The sequence below is a fragment of the Chlamydotis macqueenii genome, chromosome 1, assembly GCF_036417535.1.
Source record: "Chlamydotis macqueenii isolate bChlMac1 chromosome 1, bChlMac1.mat, whole genome shotgun sequence".
NCBI classification, from domain to species: Eukaryota; Metazoa; Chordata; class Aves; order Otidiformes; family Otididae; genus Chlamydotis; species Chlamydotis macqueenii.
In genome coordinates this window covers 80322959-80346417 of record NC_141556.1, presented here as the reverse complement: position 1 = coordinate 80346417, position 23459 = coordinate 80322959, and positions in this window count along the sequence as shown.

Genomic DNA, 23459 nt, shown 5'->3' with positions numbered 1-23459 from the left:
TTTACACCCTTATTGGTTAGTGGGCACCCACTTTCTGTTCTCTCCATCTGCAGGGACTCAGTCTCCTGGGATGCCCTCAAGGACCATCTGCCATCCAGCTAGGGACCAGATGTCCTTGTTCCTCACCACTCCTGCTGAACCTGGGCCAGCATTGCTCAAACGGCTATATTACATGTGGCCCATTTGAAGGATCACTGCTGTAATGAGTTATTCATTTCTGCCTTTTCTAGTTAATGGAGAAGTCTCTCAGGTCTGGTCTGTGCCTGTACAGGCCATTTTGATTAGGGATTGACACATTACTGTCTAGTGAGCAAATAGCAAGGGTAGTGGTAATGCTACATGCTTCCACACATGCCATCAACATACACAGCCCATGGATAGCCTCACCTTTGTGTTGTACATCGGTTTTGTACACAGCCAAAATATGGACTACACACACAAATTATAGCAAACCTATCCAAAAAAAAAGGAAACTTCTCAGATGCTCATTCACTCTTTTAATTTCTGTGCAAGCATATTCATGCTTCTGTGTATGGCGTTTAGTCCCAAATGGTAAGTTTACTAGCGTTTCATTAGCAGCTGAAAGAGCCAGTGATAAATGGATGTTGAAGAGCAGTCAAAGAAAGCAAGTTGCATATCTGTAATTGCAAATGGTAGCATGGGAAATGTGATTCTGAAACAACAAAAGAAAGATTTATGTCTCTAATGAAAACAGCTCCAATGTCAGATACAGCATAAGTTCCCAGACAAGATAAAAACACAAGAATTATCTCCAGAAATTACTCAGTGAAAAATTCTGAATAACAAATGCAGTTGAGAAAGTTGCTTGGACAGTTTGCAAATAGGAAAAAAAGACATAACAGATTTATTAATCATTATGATTTATGCATCTAGCTTTACTAGCAATACAAGACAATAAATTAAAGCACAGCCAAGATTTCTTCCACACAATTTGGTCAGTGAACCATCATCCTGGCCTGAGGCACTGCCAGTTTTAGGCCAGTCCTGCCAAGCTCAACGGTCTTTCTAGGATCATGAAGTGCCAACACACAAGATCCAGATGGTCTTCAGGAAAAGCATTTCTTATCTCTGCAGTTGAAAACTGATGTTACAGGAGAAGTGACCGCAGACCCATAAAAGCCTGTCTGTATAGCTTAACCTAGCTAATCTATGGTTAACCCTAGGACTGAAGGTGAGCCATGCAGCCTTTAGTTCAGGCAACCACGAAGAGCACAATACCTTGAAGGACTGCTGTGTTGCTAATTATTTCATCCCAACCATACCCTAAAGGCCAATGCCCGTCCCTTCCTGAAATCACACCTCTTCCTTTGCTGTGCAAACGTGTTGTACATCATCACCACCTTCTTGGCCAACTATACTGATTGTTAAATCTACATCTGCCCTCAGGAGGGAGGGGAAAAGTTAAAACATACAACTCCTTTTATTTAGCTGTTTAGTCACAATAAACACTGATCATGCTTGTCTAGAAAAAGCCTTGCCTTTTGGGGTTGGACAAAGATGTATTTTCTCCTGGATTCCCCCAGTCTCGCTTGCAAGACACTAGTGTGAATACTCATCTTGACCAGAAAGACAACAAAGCTTGTTGTCCAGATATAAATACATCCAGTGGGAAGATTGCAACACGAGGAACCAAGCCAAATTCTTCCCATGCTGGGCACTTCCTAAGTGCCCACTCGACGAACACCTGTGCTGGTACAGGCTGTGAAGAGAAAGTCTGGAGACAGAGCCACAAGGACTATTGACTATCTTCGTCTTGATCATCCTGTCCATCTGCTCAAACTCTGCTGCAGGACTGTGTCTCTTACCAATCAGTGACAACTTAAGAGGCAAGTTTGTGAGTCAGTGACGGTACGTTGGAACTGGGCAGATGCTGCTTGAGAGTTACAGGAGCACAGAACCACCCAGAGCCTCTTTTTATTGTATTTCCAGATCATGCCACGAACATCTGGGATTACGATGATGGAGAACATTTTCAGAATACATGCAAAATCTGCTTGGGTCTTCTGTATCTCCATGAAAGAAACAGTAATTCTTAGCAGGGATTAGAGTCAAACCTTATTCTGTAGCTAACTCCCGAGTTGCCCCACTGTGAACAACTGCCCTTAACTAATGAAAAGGAAGAAGGCAGATACCCACTTTGCCAGCTCCATCACTAAGTCCTTTCTATCGGTGCTGCCAGACCCTGGACACATCTCAGGCTCCATCTCTGTCACACCGAAGGAGTGGAATTTAACCTTCCTGGTGACCTAATTGTAGCATCATCACAAATGACGTCTTATAACTTAGTGCTGTAGCCACTAAAGCCAACTAGCCAGCTTATCCTTTGCATTTCATTTCTTAATAAAGCAATGCTGACTTAATTGTCCTCATTGGAAACGGAGGCAACTTAATGCCTTAAGAACTGAGTACTCTGTAACATCTCTCCAGCTCCATTCAAGCACTTCCTAACTCACTGGAGTAAATCTCAACCCTCCATTATCCTCCACACACATATCATATAGACAGAATCTGGCTGGGGACAATTGCTACTAAAGATTTTTTTTTCTTCTGCCAGCCCAGATCATGCAGTAGCCGTATATATGAACCTCCATCATCAGCTATTAGCTGTCTGTGAAATGAGGTGGCCACATGATGCACTCCGGCTAGCTACAGCTCAGTGATACAGCACAGCATCAAAGGAGAATTGTGGAGTGCCTGGAATACTTTAGCATATAAAACACTTCCCACCAAATGCAGCTCAAAAAAGGTAAAGCAAAATGAAAAGCATACAAACGGCCACGAGCGAAGCATTAAATCAGCCCGTTCTGGACTCCTTTTCCAACGTTATTGCAATGCAGCTTCTGAAACAAAAAGATTGTATTGAATTAGTGCAAGTGGAAAATTGGTTCTTTGAGAAAAAAAAAAAAAGCAGGGGGAGGGGAGAGCTGTGTGGGAAAGATTCTTTTTCTTTTTTTTTTCCTTAATTGGAGAATTGAAAAAATAAATTGGAGATTGGCAAAATTTCGTCAAAACATTTCAGTAGCCAAAGCCTAAACTCTGGCTTTAGTTCACTCTACAAATGACAATAGACTCTGAAAAATGTTGATGATATGAGAAAGACGTTTGTTTTTTTTTTCATTTTCCACAAAAATCCTCATCTTTACTACAACTCTCATTTCAGTCTGTACAGGTCACAAGCACCATGAGCAGATATGCTCTCCCCCTCAGATGACTCCCCTCCACTAAAACCTTCCTGGGGAAGGGAAAAGGAGACAGGAATGAGAGGGACAGAGGGACAGTAAAGGAGTCCCAGTGAGGAGCAAGACAGAAGGGGATGCTGGACAAAGAAAGAGGATGAAAGGACCAAGCAAAATGTTGGAAGGAACGCAGGACAGGTGAAAGAAAGAACAAGGTTATTTATTCTCCTCCCTCCATTACAATAAGCTTAATTTTCTTTTCTTCATCTGGTAAGAAACCCAGCATTTTTATGGTTTAAGTGGTAAAGACAAAGGCTGGGAAGGGAAATAAAGTGAGTTGTGCAAGCTCACAGCCCGTTTCACCTCCTGAATGCAAGTCCACACCTTTGTCCACACTGCTCTAATTTTAACTGTCATTCACTGATCTCCTGCTCTCCATTAGCTCCCTAAGCAGCCCATAGATAACAAGATGGCAGTGAAAACTTTAAGTGAAATTGATTTAACATTGCAGCATTTGAGAAAATTATAAGATACCAGAAAATATCACTTTAAAATGCTACAAAATCCATTGCTCTGGGGACATCTGGCATGCAAGACAGAGGACAGCGTCAGTTCTGAGAACTGATCGCCTAACATTTTCATGACATGGATGCAGAAAGCCGGCAACCCACACTGTTCTTTGGCATGCCAAGAGAGATCTAGTATTTTGAAAATGCCTACCCACATAGAGAGAAGAGCTGTTTGGAAACAGAGGGTTCAGGAGCTGGGAAATATTTGCAGAAAAAAAATAGTTTTCTGGAGCACATTTCTTTCCAAATGCAATGGGTAAACAACAAGCCTGTATTAAAGAAATTGAAGAAGAAAATTTTCAGAGGCACAGAATGGATTCATGCATTGTTTTGTTTGCAAAATATTACTTTTTCCCTTGAAAACAAATGTCAAATTGGAGTGGAGACACTTAGCCTGTGTACAGTATTGACTATTTCTTCCTTAATAGGCCTCTGCAATCTATTCTTCAAGGTGTCCTTATCACATCAGTCCGTGCCAGGTAGCTGAAGGGCTATGGATGAAAACAAACGCAAGAGCTGTTCCTAGCCCATCCCCTTCTCTGTAAAGCTCCCCTAGTCCTGCCTGGGCATATGGGCAGCAATCGACATTGCTGCCACAGAAACTCCTCGTAGAGCTGCTAGCAGAGCTTGTTGGCTGTCACAGACCTGGCTTGGATGCTACTGGCCAAGTGGCTGCAACAGGGCAGAGCTTGGAGTGCTCTAAGCACTGAGTATGTACGGATTTTTTTTTTTTTTTTTTTGGAGGGGGAGGTTACAAAACTCCATCACTGCTTGGCTGCCCAGCTGATCTGGGTGCGTCCCCACAAGCTCTGGTGGCTTGTGGGGCACGTGGGTGAGACATTTCCTTTGTCTTTGCCTTGGCCCAGTGAGCACATGACAAGTGTCCCTGGTACACTGGGTTCCTCCTGGAAAGGGTACACTTGCTTCTCTTGAAAGCTTGGCAAGAAGCAGTGATGAACAGTGGTCATTTGTGCCAAGCTGAGCTAAGCTGAGTAACATGCCAGTGGTGCCGGTGCCCAAACCTGTGGCTAGGGAAAGAAATGAGGCAGCGGGGTCTGCTGAGGACACCATCACCCCGACAGCCAGGATGATCCTTTATGCCAGGGATCACCCCACTCGGGAACCAAATGGTGAGATCTTTTCACCTTTGAACAGTCCTTCAGTAGTCGGAAATATTAATATTTCAGTATACAACTCCTGGACTGCAGAGTTAGTTCAGATCTGAACTATGGCAAGCAGATGCCCTTTTGGAGCTGTAGGGCCAGGGCACTGTGTCCAGCTCAGGTAGAACTCTTCTAAGCACACTTACTTCCAATTGAGTGGCTCCAGAATACAAATCATAAAAACTAAAATCGATCATTTAGCTGTAAAAAGAATCATAAGAAATGCTTTTTAATGCTTTAGAAAAAGTTATTTAACTACATTTCCCTTATTTTTCTGTTTCCCATGAATATTGCAGAAGAACATACATTTCCCAAAAGTATTTCAGTAGGTTTTTCCAGAAAGTTAATTTACCACTGACGACTGCGAGTACTCTTGGTGGAAATCCCAGGGTTGCACTCATGTAATCATGGAACAGAAATGACATTTTGACTATCTAAATGCTTGTAGGCAAGCTACAAATAAATGATTATTCACAGAAATTATGGGCAGTATTATTTCAAACAACACACACATTCAAGAACATCCAGGCAGGCTCACAGATAGTTTGCAAACACAAAAAAGGCCAAACACTTCTACTCAGTTACTTGCTGTAGATTATTCACGCAGCTCTAATAACAGTCCCCTGTCTCTATGAGCCTGCATCAGATGCAGTCCAAAACTGCAATGGTGGTGAAAGCTCCCACTCTATCATTATGAAAACCCATAGCTGAAGCTTTTTTTTTCCCATTCATTTCTACAAAACAAAAGGAAAGAATAGGATTTTCTTCACAGGCATTGGTTTGGAGTTGCTTCATTTCAGTGGTATGCAGATATTTTCGCTGTGGTTTTGTAGGGTGACCAGAAACACCTGTTAACTTTAAAAGAAAAGCATAAAACCCCTGCAAAACCAATTTTTTTTTATCCTCTAACTATCTGGTTTTCACATTGCAAACACAGCTTGCAACTAACATTGTTTGGAAGCCATAAAAAAAACAGTAATTGCTGTTGATCAGCCACTGGTTGCACAGTGTATGATGAATGGCCTACCAACGGCTACACTTACCACAGCCACCAGGCTCTTGGCCAAACACCCTCAACAGCTCACAGCTTCCCACCAACCACTCCTCAGAGGTGGTGTCCACCTCCCAGCTGTTCCCCCTTCCCTTGTTGGGGTCATGAAATACTCCCACACCATACTCAGGCTACAGCCGACTGGAATGCACACCACAAACATCCTTCAAGCAAAAGCATCAGACTCTCTCTCCCTAGGTAGGGAGCTGAAAAAGAGCCCAGCCAGCTCTGCGGGGCTGCCCAATAGGGCTACTTTTGCTACAGGCAGCTGAGGATATTGATTCCCCTCGTTTAGGTCCATCCTCTTCACCCTTGGTTGTCAGCGCACCTTAAGAAACTCATTTAGGCTGATGGTACTCTCTGCTCTTCACCTTGAAATGTTCCTGTCTTTCTCCTAGAAAAGTTGGCCCCATCTCCACACTTTCCCAGAGAACCAGAGAGTGGTTTGACCTCCTTCACCTCAGGGGTTTTCAACAGCAACTTGTCTACGTGACTGTTGTTTATGGGTTAGTTTGGGAGCTACACTTGTCTGTTTTGGAGCTGCGTGACCATACTACCATAGCCCTGGTCCCAAACTCAAAATCATTTGGTGTGCTCTTCACACTGAAGCAGTAGGATTATATGTCTTCTGCACCAGCTCTGGTTAAAGCCTGGCCCACTCAGAGATGCTGAGCACCGTCTGTCGCAGGCATTGCCTGTAGGGGACTTCTTTGTTTAAAGGATTTGCTAGTGTGCCTTAATTAAATGCTGCATAGCTCTGTGGTTGTTTCTACAAGAAGTAAACTATGATGCATCTGCACCACACTCTTAAACAGATGCCTCTGTGCTGCCAACCAGGATGCCAACAGTGCTTTGGGGTCTGCCCATCAGTGCAAGCACATGAGGGGATATGTCAGTCATGGGAGGTCGAGTCAAGGGTAGACATTTTTCCATGTCAGTCATACAGAACTGTAATTTATTTTTGGACTCACATGGGTGAAATTCAAAGGCATCCCTGTGCTGCACATCAGCTGGGCTGGTACAAGAGCGGGAGAAGTGGAGGTGCGTGAAGGGCTGATGGGGATGTGCCCTGCCTCAGCTAGCTGCTGGGAGGCACTTTGGAAAAATGTCATTCACTCTTATTTATTTAAACAACCCCTCTGTATTTCTTCTGTTTCTCATACAGCCTAACTCAGTATGCCAAATTTACATGTTACATAGGGAAAACTCATGATGATTCTCCTTATCCAGGAAGGAACACCGTGAAGTCATCTCTGTCTGGGGAATGAGCCACCTGCCAGCCCAGGTAAGTGTCCATGCAGGTTTTAGCCCCCAGACTCAGCCAGTTCAAGTTCAGATCACTGCAGCATTCAGGTGAGGAGATCTGGTATGCCTGCAGTGAAAATCAGATTGGATTACTCTAGAAGGAACCAGGCAGGAGTTTCAAGATCCCTGTTTCCTCCTACCTGCATTTTGGAGTACTTGCTGTCCTCCAAGCCTGAGGAATTGCCCAGTATGGTAATGCCTATAGCTTGCTCTGATCAGTGATGAAACATCTGCAAGGAGAGCGGTCCATCAAAGCAGCCACACTTGCATGGATGCTATTGCTTAAGGATGGAAACTCTGCCCTATTCAATTAGGTCATAGCTGTACACGAGACAGAGGTTCATAAGCTGTTCCTTGGGTTTATTACTCTGTGTTTCTGCAAGTGGGGATTGTGACAGAAACTGGAAGTGCCCCATGTACTCCAGCAGACTGGGCAGCACCATTAGAGAGCACAATTGCTTGTTCTCCAACAGGTCTTTACAAATGACGGAGCAGGATGTGTTAAAAACATGTTAACTTGCTGAGATTCATCTCAAGTCCCTGTTAGGGCTAGTCTTTTACCAGCTGGCACGTTTTGAAGAGAACCAAATTACATGCCAAATTGTGTTTAAAATCATAGGCAGGCCAATGTGTTTTCTGATAGGGCTTATTTTCTTTGCTCTTACTTGCTGGAACAGGCAAACCAGTTTTAGCCCAAGTTGCAAGGTTACTGCATCAAAACTCATTTTGGGACCCTGTAGGGTCCTCATTCACTGCAAAGAGAAAAAGAGATAAGAAGTGAGGAAAACATGAGCTCACAGGAACATCTGTGATGTCTGATGCCTTGGGCTGAGGCTTCATGTCCTGCCCACTGCTGACACAGCTTTTTAATAACTGCTTATCTCAGTTAAGTCATGGACACATAAATGAAAAAAAAAAACAAACAAACCTCAAACCCTACCTGAAAATATTTCAGACCTTGAAGTTCTGGGATGAAGAAGCAGGAAAGGTTTTTCACAATGTATGTCACACAAAAAAAAAACAAACGAGTTCTTTGCCGTTTTTGTTTTAAAGCCATCTTTGCTCAACAGTTAAACTCCTGAAAAATGTGCAGCCACAAAGGCATCATTGCTATCGTCTTCTCCTCTGCCTCTTGGCCTGGCACATGAACAGCTTTTGTTGAACCAGGGCTGAGCACATGGGCTGCTCAAACACAAACTCTTTTGAAAATAGGAAGTTTCCAAAATAAAATCCTAATTGTTGTTGAAAAAAGAAAAACCCTGTTAACTTGAGGAGCAAACATTTTCACACAATGACTGTCACAAAAATGAAAGCCTGTCAGACAAAAGTTAAGAAATATTAGGTTTTGACCAAAAATATTTTATGAGGAAAGCAGGCATTTTCTAAAAATATTCATTTAGCCAAAAGCTTGAGTTTTCAATCAAAAAATTAACAGTGAAACAGCCAGGCATAGAAAACTCACGTTACACTCCAAATATTCTCCATGTGTGTCAAGAGAGCTGGAGATACAGTAAAATTACCTGTAAGATCATTAATAACAAGTTAATATTTAACACAGGGATGCCATTCCAGAGCTGCCATGTAAGAAAAACACCTCCCTCCCCAGCCAGCATGCACCAGCTTTCTGGCGGCGAAGCCAATGGCAGAGAGCAGGATATTTGGACAATTTCAAGGTACTATAACTACACTGAATAGCAAACAAGTTTGGACAGCACAAACCGACTCTATACAGAGCTTTCCTCCATTCCTTCTTTTTTGCCAGAAGGATGACAGCTACCCCAAGGATGTGGCGGGAGAGCTGAGTTTTGGAGCACAGTGTCACAGGGCAGGCTCCAACTGCTTCATAAACTGCATGCGTGACATAAGATATCAGACATGCACACACACAGGGTAACAGTGTGACGTTGCCAAGCCATTCCCAGGCTGAGCAGCAAGCCCAGGGTCCTAGATGAGGGAGGAAAAGGAAAGCAATCTTTGCTTTCTGAACTGCAGTAAGTCTGCTCCCTTCCTCAGCTCCAGGACTGAACTCAAGGCTCCCTCTGCCGAGCCTGCCACACAACTGATGTCTGCTGGATCCAGCATACAGGGGTGGTTTCCAAAATCTTCCCATCTACTTCACTTTCATCTCACCCTCTAGGCAGGTGGCAGGCCATGGAGGAGCCAGAAGAGGACCTCTCGCCCTGCACCATCATTGGGGAAGAAAGAGCTGGAGGCGCAGAACAGGACAGCACCAACTCGAGGGGAAAATTTTCCTCAGAGAAATGTGTATGTGTGGATGTATCTACTATACCATGAACACTTACACATCTCCAAACTTTTACTAAAGATGATTGGCGTAGTTTCACTGAAGGATGCTACCTCAGTCAGCATCAGTGTCTGGGCTGAGAAACTGCCAATAACTACCCAAACACTCCTCTAGTTAACTGCAGAGGTGCTATTACCAAGAGGGGGATAAAATGATCCCTCAGTTTGAAAGCAGATTTTGGAGGCCTCTCTATCAGATGCAGAACACAACAAGTGTTGATCCAGCTGGAAGATGAAAAATGGTATGAATTGGCAATAATATTTTGGACCATCGTTGTGATTTTTTCCATGTTATCCCAGGAAAATATTGAATAAAAAGTAAGAATCATCTGTGGTATATGCAGAGACCTTTTTTTCTCACATTACTCCTCACTTGGCTACACATCCTCTTTATAACTGTACTCTTCTTGTCTCAGAGACTTATATTTCCACATATCCTCTACTTCCATCTCTCTCATATCATGACTTTTCAAAATACAGTCCTTTTTCCTCACTAAAAAAAATATTTGCCTTCCACCTCCCAAAATACAATCTTATCTTCCCACACTCCATGAAAAAGCTTGCAGTTACACCATCCCTGTTTCCTCCTTTAACCATGCCCAAGTCTTCTGCTTTCCATTTCTACCAAGTAATCTAACTAATCTCTGTAAGAAAAATTTCATGCCTAGAGTTGCCAGGAAATCCACTCGAGGTATTAAGACCCACATTAGATCCTTTCTCTCCTTAAGTCAAGCATTTGGTGCCCACAAGTTAAGTGGATTAATCACATGCCTTCTATAGGGTACAGTACACCACAGTAAAGCTCCAAAGTGCTGCTGCCTGTAAGAGCACTGCTGAAGGATCTCAAAGTTTCTGTGACCCATAGTCATCCATCATGCTCAGAAATGTCAACATACAATTCCAGAAGATGCTGCAATTTTTTATTATTTTATGAAGGCTATTTGAGCAGATGACAGATTCCTGGTATTTTTTTGACAGGTTTCCTGACACCTCTGTTCCTCAACTCCAGACTTTCAGAGCTCGGTGCTGTAGCAGCAGCCTGTCTGTAAGCCAGATAGGTTTCCCCTAAAAATCCATCAATACAGCTCCATAACCAGAGAGACAGATGGGGAGCAGCCTCTTTGCCCCTTCCCCGCCCCACAGCCAGGCTGAGCAAGTCCCCTCTGTCTCTAGCCCTCCCTCACTCTGTTTCCAAAACATACGCTCTCTTGTTTAAAAAGTCAGCTCTGGAAATTTAATAGTAAATAGTAATGTTCTGCCTATATATTTTGCCACCACAGTAACAAGATATCAGAAAATATCACAGTGTCTGAGATATTTACACTGCCAGCAGGGCTGCACAGTATCCCTATCTGTATCTTTAAAAAGAGGGAGCTGAGGCACAGAAGAATTACAGGCTATAGTTAGACCACCTACCGTGGCATCTGAAAGAGACTTATATTTCTGCGATGCCTAATTCGAAAGACTGAAGGAGTGTTTAGACCTCCTGTTCCCAAGGGTGCCAGACATTGGCTCCCTGAAAGTCATTAAAAAGAAGGAGAGTTGTATTCACTTCTGTTCTCTGGGTAACTAGCTTGAATGTTGTGTCACAACACAACACCTCACTCACCATGTAAAAAAAGTTGTCTCCTGTCTGAAGAGCAGGAGCTGAGCATTGCTCCTTTTAGCCCAGACCCCAGAGCTCATCTCCTGGGCTGCCACAGCTGTGCATGAATCCCCATAGGTAACATGTTGAGTGCCGGCAGGGCTAGATACAAAATCCCATCTACCCCTAACTCGATCTGTCACTGCCATTGGTATTTCACTAACTTACCACCTCAGAAACTGGGTTTTGCACAACTGAATCACGTCAATCACCCTTCTCCACGCAGCCACCTCCAGCGCAGAGCAGAGCAGCTATGCAGGGCAGTTTGATTATACCTGCACTCATTCAATTACTTAGGCTAGATCTTGAAAGATAGTCACCATGGGCTTCACAGCTTGTTTATAAAAAGCGGCTTTGTTCCCTAACTATACTTATCAGCTGTCTTTACAAGCAGGCATAGCTGTCATTTTTGCGGGTCAATTCAAAGAGGGTAAGAACACAGACCCTGGACAAATGTCTCCATCCCAGGGCATAGTATCTCTGTTCCTACTGCATTTTAATTGTTTGAGTCAGATGTGAAACAAGTTAACTTGTGCCATAGCCCTGGGATAGCAGTGGGTGACTATTACCAGCTTCATTTTACAGATGGGCAAACCAAGGCCCGTGAGATGAAGACATGTGCCCAAGACAATACTCTATCAGCAAAGTCAGGATGGGGTGAATTTGTCTAAAACACCTGAGACACTTGTCTAGAGTGCTAAAAAACTTAAGTGCTAAAAAAGTCAGGAGTTCAATATGTTTTAACAAGTCACAAAATACCCTCTTGCAGCTTTCCACGGTGCACAGCCAACATTGGTGAGGTTACACTGACTCACTGAGGAGAAATTCCCCAAACACCCCTTGTCTCTGTCACATTACTGTCCTTGCACTCCATCTTCCACTCATTTGTTTGCCACTTACTTCCTCTGGATTTCACCGGGATTTTCTCCACGCAGGACACCCAAGAGACAGGCTGGTGGCCCTTGGGAGCATTGGCTGGAGCTCGCTGACACCTTCTGACAGAAGCGTGGAGTGCACAGGGGCTGGGGAACGAGGGAAGGAGACCAGACCAGGCTGCTCAGGGAGGCTGTGTAGCCCCCATCCTTGGAGATACGGAAAACATGACTGGGCACGGCCCTGGGCAGCCTGCTCGAGGTGACCCTGCTTGAGCAGGTGGGTGGACCAGATGACCTCCGGAAGTCCCTTCCAACCTCAGCCGTCTGTGACTGTGCAAAGAAAGAAGGGAAGAAAGGAGCGAGGGAAGCAAAGAGAGCAAGGAAATGGCTTCTGGCTGCCAAGGGACCAAGCAGAGCCAAACGCTATCAATGAGACACTTCCCACCTCTGAACTGATGAGCATCACGTATGTTCAGACTCACAGGGTTTGAATTAAAACAGCCACGAAATACTGACATGCTGAGGTACACCCAGGCCTTGTTCTTCCATAACCACAGAGCTGCCACATGTGCTCTCCTCCTCCTGAAGTCCCTCGTAGGCCTTTCTGTCCCCTCCACACCACTGTCCCACCACCAGTTATTTACCCTGTGACAGCCATGCCCTGCTCTCTGGCACAGTAGGCCAAAGACACTGTCCACAAGACACTGGCTGTCAGTGCATATGCGTGCCTAATTCAGTAGCTCCGTAAGACAGGAAAAGTGCTGTCATACTTTATACACAATGGCTGATACACAAGATTGTTTAAGTAGCATCTGGTGTTACAAAGAGCATGTCTTTACATTAGCACCCAGGAGCCCTTCTCCCCTTGACTTCCAATGTTTTGGTAGCCCAACTGTTTGGTGTCTTGGGAGTAATCTATGTCAATCATAAGCACCAGAGACAAACCATTTTTAGTTGAACCCTTCCAGTAAGATTATCCATCATTCCCATCTACAGAGACTTGTACCTAAAAGACCACATGCATCTACACTGATTTCAGGTGCATTGCTTTACAGAAAAATATACCATCCAGTGTAAGCAGAAAGGTAGGATTTAACCTTAAATGAGCAGAACACTCAGGTATAAGCACTACAACCCAGAGGCAACTCTCACGAAAGGTAACTCCTTTCATCCCAAGAGACAGCTGTGTACCAATCTGTGCCGTACCCAGGCATGCTTTTCCTAGCAAGCCAGCACCCTGCACGCGTGAGGACAGCCTTCCGGCTCCTACAGTGTTAACTCGGGTTTCACAATATCTGGCTTTTTTCCTTATCGCCTCACTACCGATACCCTGTGCCTGCTTTAGCTTTAAAAGATAGGAAGAGAGCTTTTAGCACTCTCAGGGTTGCAGCAGAAGCCTGAGCCAGGCATTTAGACCGTGCTGGGAGAAAGGGGGAAAAAAAAAAAAAAGGATAAATGGAGACTTATGTTTTAATCCTTTCTAGGCCAAATTCACAGCTTAGGAGAGGACTAAACACTTTAAAAGAGTAAAGTCTGCAGTGTTAAATTGACAGTCTTCTGCAGCAAAAAAAAAAAACAATCACCAAATCCACCTCATTTAATGAAAGATCCTACTAAGGATACTTCCTTCCTTTCCTCTTCCCTGAAGCGCTCACATGAGAAATGACACAGAGGAGAAAGTAAAGGAAAAAAAAGTTAGACAGTATCAACAACAGAGGAGACATCCGTCTCAATTTTCATTTCCTGAGAATTTTTAAACACCCACAACTTCACTGCTACAAAGCACCAGCTAGCACAAATCAGCACGGCACCACTGATTTCAGTGAAACTTTGGTACATTTGCAAACTAAGACTGAGAACGCTGGTATCAGCAGATGTTTTTCTGAATGATGCTGGTTTGGAAGAAGAGAAATAGCATCGTCATAACGAAACACATGCTGAATTTCACCACAATATGTAGGCCCTGGAGGAAGAGGGCCTGGCTTGCTGAGGTGAGGCAAGTAATTCATTTCATGGCCCCAGCACAAGGTTGCCAGCAGCGGGCTAGGGTGTTACAGATTTGTCCACTGCTTTTAAAGCCAGTACGTACAGACAGCGGCCATGTGGCTAACGTGCCATTTTTATTTCAAAGGTGGTAACCCTAAACCAACATTAACTATAACCATAACTACATATAAAGCATTTTAATCTGCTACAAGGATAGCCCCTCAGCACCAACATACTTACATGCCCAGTCATTTCTCAGCATAAGTAATACCTTGCTTGGGCTTCATTACTCCTCCTATGAACTTCACATCTGATAATCATTAAAATCCAGTTTAAAAATAGAAAAGCTGCTCCTGCAACAACAGTTTTGCCCTCTCTAGCGATTCCTCATGACTCTTGGCTCCCCTTCCCAACTATGAAGCTGGGGAGGCGAAGAGGCAAGAGATGTCGAATTTTACCCTCAGATGTTGATGTTAGCAGGCATTGTGTATGAGGAGAGAAGTGAGCCTGGTGTCTTTCTGTTCAGAGTATTCAAAGTGACTGTTGAAACAGGCGTGCCTCTTGATTCACCTGCTGCTCAGCTTCAATAAGCCCAGTTGTGAGTTTTTTTGTCTTGTTTATGGAAGCTCAAATAGGGCTGAGCTATACTGAAACAGGCAGGCATATGATGGTGCAAATATGAAGAGCAGATTCTGAGCCTCTTTTTATAAAAGCAAATCCATAAACCCCTCTAAAAATAGAGAAATGTGGTGTAAGAAGCCAGCCCCAGAGATGCTGCTAGAAAAGAGGAGAAAAGGTTGGTCAGAGCTGTTGGATTTCACTCTGTCTTGATTGAACTTTTCCTGAAATTCTTCAGCTGCTGCACTTTTCCTATAATCACAAGGCCAATTTCTGCTCTCCAATACAACAGAGTCGGTCCAAAGTTACTCTGCTTATTTCAGGGTGGGTACTCCAGACTTAAACTTAGTACAGAATTTAACCCTGTTTCATCACCACCTCCCCAGCTTGCCAGCTGTCACCCAGCATAGCACATTTGTTTAATCTACAACTGCTGTTGTCTTGACATTCCTCCACTAAAAAATCCTCTGCAACTGAGATCTCATTACAGCGCTGCAGGCATCTCTGGCCCTTGGTGCCCAGCAGACACACGTCATCAGCAATGGCCTGGAGATTTTTAGCAGAAGGGATGGGTGTATTTGTGTGAAACAAGGAAGATAATTTAGACAGCAAGGTCTCTTGAAGAACCACCACCTTCTACATCCAGTCACTGAGAAGTCCTAAATAGGCACTGTGGACAAAAAAAAATGGGATTCAGGGAAGCCTGGTTGAGGTCGATACTGTCATTGCCCAGAAGATGTGCTGACATCAATGGCTATTCAGGCTCCTGCCTCTGCATTGATAGTCTTGAGTGCACCACCCACTCAAGGGAAGAAGGCAAGTTCCTCCAACAGTGACAAAAACCTCAGTTAAGATGTTATCATTCTTTGATTTACTAGCTGGGGCTTCAAATTCAGACATCTAATTTAGGTATCAGAATGGGAAGAGGTGTGAATTACCCCAGCGTGAAAATCCCACTGCCTGGTGTCTCTCCTTTCTCTCTCCAGAGCATTGAGAAACCAGCCAGAGAGGCTGGGACAACCATCTGCAGCTTCCTCCTGACATGGAGAGCCCCGGGCCACAGGAGGGCAGCATTGATTTTCTTTACGAAGCGCCGTACATGGGATTCATTCTTCATGAAGGGAGCATTTCTAAAGAGTAACTATGTAAAACTATTGTGGGTTGTTGTCTTGGTGAAGGCGTGAAAAATTACAAGGTAGCGTCACAAAGAAAATATAAGTGCAGCCTTGGCAGATTTCTGGTGCACAGAGGCAGCATCTCTCTCCTCGTTTACAAACAACCCCAGTCAAATTCAGCATGGTGCAGCCTTCTCAGCCAGAAGGCTGGGACAAGGAACAGGTCCCTTTCAACACCAGTGTCCCAAAAGGACACTGACTATAGACAGTAAACAACAATAACCACCCACAGCCGCTGTCTTCTATGTCTTTCTGGAATACATCTCTCTCCCATGCAGTTTTATGCCTATGAGAATGTTGTCTACCATGACTGTGAGAGACAGGGGAGAGGTGGAAGTCCCTCTGATGTGCATCCTTCTCCGTCCTCCCCCAATGCAAGCTAAGAGCTGCCAGGGCACTGCTAGAGCTGCTTCTAAGAGCCGCACACTTCTGTGAGCTCTCCCAGCTCCTAGCAGCCTTCAGAAAGTGGCTCAAGGAGTAAAATCTGAACCCACCCTGGGAAGGATTAATGAACTGGGTGCTGAGCTGATGCTCCAGAGAGGAATTCACATCCAGACACAAGCGCCTCCCCATCAAATGCACCTCAAGTGCTCTGTGAGCAGAAGAGGTCATCCTGGTTATCACCACCTTCCAAAGCCTTGCTGCCCCCCAGCTTGGCGTAGTCAGAGCCAGAGTCCCTGTGGTCCTTGCCAGCTTCCTGCGCTCGTGGGGTCCCCCTTCTCCCTTTGACACCAGGATTTTGCATGCAGCCACTGCTTCACCCAGGGAAGACAAAGGGCCTGAGTCCAGCAGCGCTGCTGTCGATACTTCAAAGGGGTGACATTTAGGGTCTTCTCTGTGAGATAGGAATTGAGCTAAGGGCTGGAGTGCTTCACAAATAACCTCAGAGTTTATTGCATGGTGCAGGGAAAGAAATTACCATATCTGTTCAAGTAAGAAAATCTGGTGTCCCTAGTGAGTGACAGATGATGGCTTTTTTTATAATAGACATACATAATAACCTCACGCTCATTTTTAAGAGCAAATTCAGAGGTGAGGGGAAACAACAGCCAGTATGTGGCAAAATCTGGTGTCACAAATGGGACTTGTCCATAATTTGTTATATTTTTGTTTTAAATCAATTCCCCTCCTTTTTTTTTTTTTTTACAATGGTAAAGCTAAGCCAGAAAATAAGTTGTCTTTCTGTCATTTTGCTCCAGCCATTTATTCTCTCAGAAATATATTTCACAACTGAAGTAATATTCAATCCACCAGCTGAGTGTCCAGCGAACGTCAAAAGTGAGTTGAGTTTCCAAACATAGTGCACAGCTTTCTGATAAAGAGTTACTTGTTTTGTTGTTAGTCAAAATTTATTACTACAGCATTTATAAGCAGTTCATAAAAGACTGATGGATAAACGTGACACGCGTATCAGCAGAATTTATCATGGGTGCTGTGAGAACATCAGTCAAGGGTGTCTTCTGAGTTGTTGTAAGCAACCCTTTGACCTTTTAGGCTCTGTAAGAATTGAGTCATCAGTTATTAACCCTGTAATAAGTTATTTATATAAGTAACTTGAAGATAAAGCCTGACCTTGCCTCCTTTGTGTAATTCAAGCAGACAATTCCAGAGTAGGAAATGGTCTTCCTACTAAAACTAGTGGGAGTCTTTTTATTGATTTTAATGAGACTGCCATCAGGCTGAAAGCAAGCATGCCTGTAGAACTTCTTGGTTGTATTTTCCTTGCTAGAGCTATTTGATTACATCTTTTGGAGGGAACAGATGGACCTGATTTTTCCAGCCATTGTTGTCAGCCAGGCTTGACCAGAGGAGTGTGAACAAGGATAATTAGAGCATACAAAACTCCTACGCCATATGCTAGATTTGCTCAACGAACTCCATCACAGCGCAGGCAAGTGTCTAAATGTCTAAAAAGGAAGCATGTGAAAGAAGTAGGTAAGATGAGAAGGTCATTGGGACCTCATGTGGGTTCAAGCTGTGTAGGGAAGCCCCTGGCCATCCTTCACCAAAGCAGAGACAAGCCACTGACCATAATAAGTCAAGGATTTTACAAAAAATATCTGAAAATAGCCAATGCATTAAATGTGAACATGTGAAAATGCTTAGGGGAGTGTTTTATGATGAATCTTTCCAGTTTAGATTTTCTTACTGGGAAAACTCATGAGGTTCATGTTAGTAATTACTCAAAATGTCCTATTTCTTTATTTGCCTAGGGCAAGTGAGAGGCATACTTTCTATGTTGACCAGGTTGATAAGGGCTCAATTCACAGCTCTACCAACATCTAGTATTTCACTTTCTTTTGCTTCTATTTCCCCAAGCGTAAGATAGAGCTCATCAGAATTTGGCCCAGATGTCAGAAATATAGTTAATTTATTACCTTACATTTATTAATTTATTGAATTAATTTAATATATTACTGTCTCCAGTATGTCAAGCCTATGTTGGAAGCAAAACTACTATCTCATTTTCACGAGACACTTCAGCACTGAAGGGACTAATTACCTTCATTGCCTGTCCATGAGGCTTGGTCTCCTGAATGCCTAGTTTGTTTTTGACTCACTGGGTAAAAGCTCATAAAAAATCTTAGCTGGGTGAAAGATGCTGAGGACTAAGGGCTACTGTTTAGCAGGATGTGGCAGGATACTTTTGTGGCTACAGTGGGTCTGTGTGTTGTAAGAGACAGCTCTGGAGTAAGATTCTTTGTTTAAATATCTGTCCTTCTTGGACACTCACCTTGGGCACCCACCCATGGCACTGAATCGGGCAGACCTCTGTGGTGCTGTGCCAATCTGTAGCACGCATTCAGGGTTAGACATGACTCTGATCTCACTAACAGGAGTGCGCAGCCAGGGCAAGTACCACAGCATAGAATCATAGAATTACAGAACAGATTGGGTTGGAAGGGACCTTTAAAGGTCGTCTAGTCCAACCACCCTGCAAGGAGCAGGGACATCTCCAACTAGATAGGGTTACTCAGAGCCTTATGCAGCCTGACCTTGAATATTCCCAGGGGTGGGGCAAAGACCACCAACAGCTAAAGACCACCTCCTCCTTACCCACCCCATAGCCTTGTAAAACTGGGCTTGCTTTTAGGAGGAGCATTACATTTTACAGTGTTGCTATATAGCCAGTTCACATTTCTGCAGCCCAGCCGAGTGACGCTGCTATAAAGCTGGGTTAATTCTGTGGGAAACCAATCCTCCCTATTGACAAGCATGTTAAACTTATTATGAGGATACTTCTTCTAAGAAGAGCCTTGGAAGCCGGCAGTGGCCCACTCTTCTTACCCGAATGTAGGCAGATCAAAGCAATTCATAGGTTTCGGGTTTGGTGGGGGTTGTTTTGTTTTGTTTGATTTGGTTTGGCTTAAGGCAAGCTCACATCACCAGTTCTGGCCCCCACAAGGCCCCCAGACTAAGCACTGATTCTTTGACTCACTGTGTCTACCATAGATCATTTCAGTCATCTTTTTCACTAATTCAAAGAAAAAAAAAATTATTGCTCTGCAACAGAAAAGTGAAACCTCTTGTTTTGCTCTGCTGAGTAGAAGGTAGATACCCAAACAGTCAAAAAAAGATCTCCCATTCAGTCTCAGGGAAAAAAAAAAAAAAGTACAAATTCAGGAGTGTGTATCAGATTAAAATAATAAATTGTGACTCTGTTTTCCCTCACACTGGATTATCCATGCTTCCTGTGCTTGCCATACCATCTTTTACAGCGCACCCCCTTGTTTAAGGATTCCCTGACTAGCATTGCCAGAAATACTTTCTGTCCTAATCCTGCTGACCTGACTTTGACATCACCGCGTGATTGGAAACTGTCACTGAGAAAGAGGCACAGGATCAGTGTCTCCAGGGAAATTAGTTCCTTTTTAAAGCAGGCACAGTTCTTACCACTGCTTCTGAATGAATGCTTCAGCATCAGTCCTCCCCACGTTTCAAATATATCCATTAATTTAAGAACATAGGAGATGTGGTGACCACAGACACAGAAATCTGACTCATCCCAGGTGCACTCTGGGTATGTAGATCACACGAAATATCAGCTATTAGAATGTGTAATACAGTGTATTAACTTCAAGGGCCAGTGAATGCTGGCTTGCGTGCTATGCTTGGGGAGGAGGCAAAGAAAATGAGTTCATATTAAGTCTTGATTAAACAGAAACCTAGACATTCCCCTACTTTTCTGAACACAAATAAGAGTGAGTCATATTTTCTCCAGGCAACTTTCTATTTTCCACACCAAGCAGAGATAAGATGTCCGCAGAGCTTGTTATCCCAGAATTTCACTTTATCTTCATTGGTCTCTGCTCAGGGGCCTTGGAGGGGTCTGAGAACAGGTAAGCCAGGCTTTGGCTTTAGCACAGCAGCGGACATTTCTCACTACTCTCTGAACCACTGTTGAGATTTAAGCAGGTGAAAACAACAAAGAAAACAACAAAAAAAAAAACCCAAAACAAAACAAAAAAAACCCAGCCCTTGGTGGGGCCCTTTAGGGGCACAATTCACACCAGACCTAAAAGCCCTGATGGATCCTGTCTGAGATATACCAAGTCACCCATTCATCCCTCAAACAAAATCCAACTGAAATGTAGAGTTGATAGAGAACATAGAGTCATTCACGCATTGGACTGAATTCTCAAATCCCTGAGACAAGCTCAGCCCTAGGACAGCCAGTGGAGACATGTTTAAGTGATACCAGGTTGGACTTGGCCATGTGGCTTCACTGGAGTCACCCTGAATTTATTCCAGTGCACTTGAGTAGAATTTGACCCAGAGAGGTTAAATTATGTATCCCAAATTGCACATCTGCGGCATCAACCGAGGCAGGAATTTAAGACTGACTTCTTCTTGTGCAACCCTAGTGCTGCCTTCAGCCCTGTGGACTAGTGACCCCTATGTACTGCGCTGCAGAGCTTGGTCCCACTGAATGAAATGGAAAGATGGATCAGAGTTTGGGTCCATGCATAAATCACAACTGCTTTCCCACTGCCTGACCCTACAAACACAGACTCCGTATGCACCAGTGGAGTGGAGGCATAACGGTCCCAATAAACAGAAGGCACAATGTGCCATATGTTTTGATTCACATCAGCTGCCTCAGCTTTCTCCCTCCTGGCCCAAGCAAATTTTCTAGCACTGAGTGCAGAGAGTGCCTTTCTGTCCCCAATCAGGTGTCATCTGGGGGACCTGATATCTCTGTCCTGCTTTGTCACTGCATTCATTGACAGGAATAAAAGATTTTTAATACCAGGATTGTGAATACTAGGATTCTGACAAGTGTCAAAAAAATATCTGAGATTTACTTCCAGCTTTGGTCATACAAATGCACAATTCAAAACAGATCAATGCTGAGCAAAAATTTCTTTGCCCTGTGAAAGCCGTTCCGAAACAATCAACAGCAACCGTGTCTCTGGCAACCATTGACATTAGATTTGGGATGACCTGGGTCACTCAGAACAAACTTGAGAAAACACTTAGGTCTTGTCAGAGAAACAAGTCTCCAAATAATACAAACAACCAACATTTCAGGCCCCCTGGAAATGCTGAATGAGATGCACATCCTCACCCCTCTTCCTGTTTATCAATACTGAAATGGTGTACCTGGATTTTATAAAGGCTTGATTAATTCAGCAGCCTCTAGAGTAGATAATGCAAGCTAAGCTCATGAGAAACTAATATCACTACATATTTCAAGCCTTGATCCTTATGTCTGTGTGGCAAGAAAGAGAAAGTGAATTCCCAAAACAGCTGTCAGGCTTTTATACCTTCTTCCAAAACATCGTGCATTTACCACTGCTAAAGGCTGCATCTCTGAACTAGAGGAACTATCGTGAGAGTCAGTTCAGCAGTTTCCATGTCCCTGTGCAACACACCATCAACACAGGTGTCAGGTAACCTTCCTTCACCCTCCTTCACTGTCAGTGAAACCAAGTTTGAAAGGAGGTCAAAAATAAGATTATATTTCCCTGACACTGAAAATCACAAGGAGGAAAACAGTAAAAAAAAAAAGAAACTTGCTGGGAAAAATCAGCAAAGTTTGAAACACAGAGCATGAAATATCTGAAACGAAGCTGGTGTAAGGTCAAGCCGCAGTTACCATTGCCATTCTCTAACTGGGCAGGGATATATTGTAGCTGTATTTGGAAAGCCACACTCCCACCCCAGACTTTATAAAATTATTGACTTGGTTAAAAACTTACCTTTCACTGAATCCCAGTACAATACCTCCTCCAAGAACTCTCCCAGCTTCTAAATGTCCTAAAGTCAGACAATTTTCTGGGAGTGATGTGGCTTATTGATTTAGGACAGTTTAGATCTGTTTAGCACTTTTCTGAACACTTGTTCAACCTCCCCTCAAATTTGCATGAAATTCTGCACCCAAAACATCCTTTAGCATGGAGCCCCATAGAGCTACACCCACACTTTGAGGAAATAGCCCGTTCTGCAAGTTCTGAATCAGGTTCCTTCACCTGATGCCCCCTTCCAATTTCTTCTATTGGAAGATGAGCAAACATTCCCTATTCACACTCTCCGTGTCATTCACTCTATCAAATCTGCCCACACCTTACCCATTTCCATCCAGGCAAACCAGTCCTAGTGAACCATTCTTTGTATAGAAGCTTTGAACCATTCTTTGTGTAGAAGCTATTGTATATTTCTGATTTGATTCTTGGGCTACCTGCTCCACTGCATGTAATGTAGCTTAAAAACATAACATATAGGAAATGAAACTATACTGTGGTAATTACTCTGAAAGAAACTCTGTTTATTTCAGTGTTCTGCCTTGAAAGTAGCTTTCAATCAGCAACTGCACTTCTCCATTGTCCTAAATATATCTAATAAAAAGTTATAAAAATAGACTTGGGTTTCTCCACTGAAAAAGGAGGCGGGGGGGGGAAGGAAAATATTCAGCCTTTGAGTCAGCCTGTATTGATTTAGCTTCCCTGTTCACCTAAGGAGAAATTGTGAAATAGCAGAAATCCATGCACCAAACAATTTCCTTGGTTAGCTCACAGGCAGAAAGTTTGTCAGGACTAAAATTATACATTCCTTCCTTAAACTTACAGTGTACTATAATTTGTGGAGTCATTGTATGTCTGTGGGACAAATTCTTGTGGGAGTGTGCTCACTTAGATTTCGGGAGTGTTGTTATTGCTCTGCCTTGCTTAATAAAGTGTATGTGGGAGAAAGCATAAGGCAATGCTGTCAGTACCATTCCTCATCAGATTAAAAAAAAAAAAAAAAAAAAAAAGGTGTCTGATGCTAAATGGGGGGAATAGACAGTCTGATTTCCCTTTTTTCCTTAACGAGTTTCAATATCTACATGGCAATTAAAAAAAAAAAAAAAGAACACAAATTCTCAGAGGAAACTAATTGAATATTCTCCCCATCTCCTTCTTCTTATTCATTCCCTCCCTTTCTTTCGATCGGCAGGGTCCCATGGCGACCATCGTGGAAGAAAAGCATCCTCGCTAGCAGCCGCGCCTCGCCATGGCAACCGGGACGTCAGCGCCGGCAGCCAAACCCCGCAGCAGGCCGAGGGGCGGCACTGCTCCCGGCGCTGCCCC